The 4100-nt window shown below is 31.2% G+C and overlaps 1 pseudogene; it reads right to left on the reverse strand.

Annotated features, from left to right (window-relative positions):
- Window positions 1-555: 555 nt before the first annotated feature.
- LOC111755527 (protein FRG1-like) lies at window positions 556-1255 on the reverse strand (annotated as a pseudogene).
- Window positions 1256-4100: the final 2845 nt, after the last annotated feature.

The raw sequence follows: 4100 nt of genomic DNA on the forward strand, positions 1-4100 counted from the left end.
TTTCAGTTTCTATAATTTCTAGAAAATCACATCATAATTTTTATAAAAATTTTCTACTTACTTCATTTCTCCAATGCTATACACTCAAATATTATATCTAAGTATCAAAGAAAATTCTTTTTAACAAAAATGTTTATTCTTTAATTCATAACTCTTTTGACCACGGTTTATCACACTATTGTAGCAAAACAAAAATGGTTCTCCATTTTCTCCTTCATATAAGAATCATTACACAAAACATTTTAAGAATTTAAATTCTTAAAAGTATAATTATATTAATAAAAATGCACAGTACCTAAAAATAAACAAGAGCTTGCCTGAAACTTCAAGAAATTTATATATAGAGAAAAAGAAACAGAGGTTTTCACTACTATTCGCACAGTGTTGTTTTTTTCCTTTTCTCTAGGCTGAAGAGATATGACCAGAATAGAGAAAATCTTAATTTTTGCATAAAGCACCATCAATGAATATTTTATTTAAAAAAAAGATTTGATAGGAACAAAATTCCCAGTCTTTTGCAATATCTTTCATCTTGTCTCTCCTTTCAAATGTGTCTCATTCACCTTTCCATGCCTTTTAAAGAATTTTACTGTCTTCTTTGCTAATTTCAAATTCATGATCTTGGAAATTCTGAAATTCTTTTACATAGTTGATTCCACACTGTTTTGTTTTCCCTTTGTCTTCTGGGTTGTCATCTTTTTCTTGGTTTCACTTTCATCACAGGATTTAAACTTTATCATTTCTTCTTCTCTTGATGTTTTCCTTTCAGCTTCTTTATCGCCTGTTTCATTGCATCTAATAAAGCAACTATTTGAGGTCAATAAGGCCATTTTCCCATCCTGAAAATCTGGTTCCCACTGATTGCTTGGTCCAAGGTCCTCTGAATGTTCAAGAAGAAGCCCATCTTGATACCAAAATATTTCCATAGCCAGATTTCAGGGAAATTCTAGAATCAGACAGTTTGGCAGCATTAAACGTGTCTGAAAGACTAACACTTTCATCAGCTTCTCTATGGGTGCTGCCAGTGTAAAAAGATCATGGTCAAGTGCTTCGCCATAAGTTCTCTTATTCATTTCAACTGTAATAGTTGCTGAAATATCACTGCGGTTGGCTTCTGTCTGCCATATTCCAACAATATCAACTTGAGTTTTCTTTTTTTATCATCTTCTTTTTTTTTCTCCTTTTCTTCTTACGTTTTTTCTTTCATTCCCTTGAGTATGTGTTTGATGGACTTTATGTTTGAATATTTAACCATGTTTCCATTTTTTTTGTTGTTGTTATTTTTATCGGTACCACGATTGAACTCAAGACCACGTGCTTGCAAGGCAGGCATTTATGCTGCTGAGCTAAATTCCCAGCCCAATATTTAGCCATGGTTCTGTTGAAATTTCTAAACAAAGGTGGGAGCTGGCTGAGGATAAAAAATATCTAGAGGAGAGCAAAACATTGGTGGGGAAGAAACAAATATGAATTTGAAATAAGCACTCCAAAAGAGCGGGAGTCTCCCCTTGTTTCAGACACCAGGAGTCCCCAAAAACCAATTCTCCTTCCTCCAGAAGAAGTCTACAGAACTGTAGTCATCTTTGAACAAACATAAAAATGGCCATTTTCCCCAGAATGGTGCAATGAGTTAAATTTATGAATCAAGATACCACTCCATACATATAATCTGAACTGAAACTCATAACAAAGAAAGTCATATCAAAACATGCTCATAAATTAAAATTACTTTCTTTTGAAATTTATATCACATATTTAAGGAAAATTAACAGGAACTCTCAAAACAAATCTTTTCAAGCTGTAACAAAATAACACCTCTAATCCATATTATAAGTGAATTTTTCTTTCAAACACTGTCAGTTAAATCATAATCCACATGGGAATTATGAAATTAGAGCTGAAAATGCCTAACAGATGTTAGCAAAACAAATCCACACAGATATAACATGATAGTAAATATTGCTGAGTATACTCTATGATATAAGAAACTATACAACTACTCCAGGGTATTCAAAATATAAACAAACTTAATAGATCTCATAAATATTAAATTCAGAATCTAATAAAAACTCTTGTTTCACTTCCCATTTAATGGCACATTTTGAACACTTGACCCTAAAATCGGAAATGATTCGAGAAATTCTTTTAAAACCATTTCCATGTATCTTGTGTTTGAGATCTTAGTGAGAGCAATAAGGCAGATAGGCAAACAGTAAAAAGAAAAGAAGAAAAAGCTCTCTATTTGTAAATAACTTTATTCTCAAATCAGAACCAGGAGATTCAAAAGTTTGTCAAAATAGTGAATGTTACATTCCAAATTCATTAAATCCAAACTACTTTGCCATTAAGAAGAATAAATGTTAGACATTTGTAAGAAAATGGAATCATAGTGGTAAGCAAAATACATAAAGCAAAGAAAGTAATGCATCACATGGCTTCACTTATCTGAGACACTATAAATCTAAGTAATTTAAAGAGGAAACTAAAAGAGATTTAAACAGCAAACTAAAAGAGGCATGTGTGGGTAGACTTTGTGAAGATAGGAAGTGGAAGTAAAAATGATTGCAATATAGAGCCAGGGATTTAGCTCAGAGGTGTAAGCCCCTGCCTCGCAAGTGTGAGGTCATGAGTTCGATCCATTATACCAAAAAAAAAAAAAAATGTACACCATTCCTTTTTGATGAATATAACTATTTTTTACTGCAAATATAAATAATGAGGCCCAAGGATTTAGATTAGCAACATGCCTGGCAAGGAAAAAAAAAAAAGAACTATATATATATATATATATATATATATATATATATATATATATATCTGAATAAAAAATTTCTTAAGCAGCCAGAAAAATATATGAATGTTGTCATTAAGGAGGTAAAACTGTTGTTTTTACTTATTTTTATATTTGGCATTCTCCTAGAGCTTTAACGGTTTCAACCCTAATAACAGTAATAATGGTCATCCTGGTTATTATTATTGTTGCAGTGTTCTGTGTTACAATTACACTATTATATTCAGAAAAATTAATGATATTTTATTTCATTCAATTGCAAACTGCTAAATGCCTGAAAAAAGGTTTTAGAAGACTTCTTTTCAGTCTACATGTTCCCAATATTTCAGATTTTCTTTTCCCACACTACAAAAGTTCTCCAATCACTGTTGAAGAAATATTTGATATTTCTGCGTTCTCATTACTTTTGATAATTAATTGAATATTTTCTGTTTAATAATCTTCAAGCAATGAATGTTTCTTCAAAGCAAGGATTAGCCTCAGTAGTGTGATGTCCTCTCTAGGAGCCAGTGAGCAACTCGGACTCTGTGAAAAGTCAAAGAAAGTGCTAAGGGGAGATGATGAAAAATATGTAGTTGTTAATACTTTTCCAAATCAAAAATCTGTGAAACAAGATATATTTCACCTGATGTGCTTATATTATTGACAGGTATCTTTTTCTGAAAGTGTTTTCCCTGTGTAACAGAACATGTACGTAGCTAAAGGTTCTTAATTATAGGAAATTTTAGGGGAGGAAAAATAAAGTAAATCATCATGTGTATGTACAGCTCTCCAGGATGAATGTAATAACTGTACTCTCTAAGCACACAATAATAAATATAAAAAACAGTTTAACAAGTATGAAGTAGAAAAGATGACTAGTGATGGAATCTTAGTTTTATGCCTCTCCATAATTGGCTTTTCTTTTGCATGGTTAACTCCTTGCCTGCACTCATATTGTTGCATGATTATCCTACCAACAATTGACAGTACACATCTACTATATGAAACTACTTTCCATCCACTAACAATAGAATATTATTCAACAACAATATATAATGTTGACTATCTAAAGATTCATAAAGCTTTAACAGTTATACTAGGAATGGCAGAGGGGAAGGGGAACTAGAGAATGTGTAAAGTAAAACTTAGAGAACTCATCAGTGGAAGATGAAAAGAATTAAGATACAGGATTTTATTAGGAAATAAAAGGAAATTAATAGTATTAAAAAACAGTCTCAGAAAAAAAGTGAACTAAAAAAAAGATGAGCATAGAAAAACATAGCAAAATATAAGAAATAAAAAAGGAAAAAAGAAAAGGATAAAATAA

Source organism: Cavia porcellus, unplaced genomic scaffold (genome assembly GCF_034190915.1).
Source record: "Cavia porcellus strain 051 isolate PalLab524CR breed Dunkin Hartley unplaced genomic scaffold, mCavPor4.1 scaffold_9, whole genome shotgun sequence".
Taxonomy (NCBI): Eukaryota; Metazoa; Chordata; class Mammalia; order Rodentia; family Caviidae; genus Cavia; species Cavia porcellus.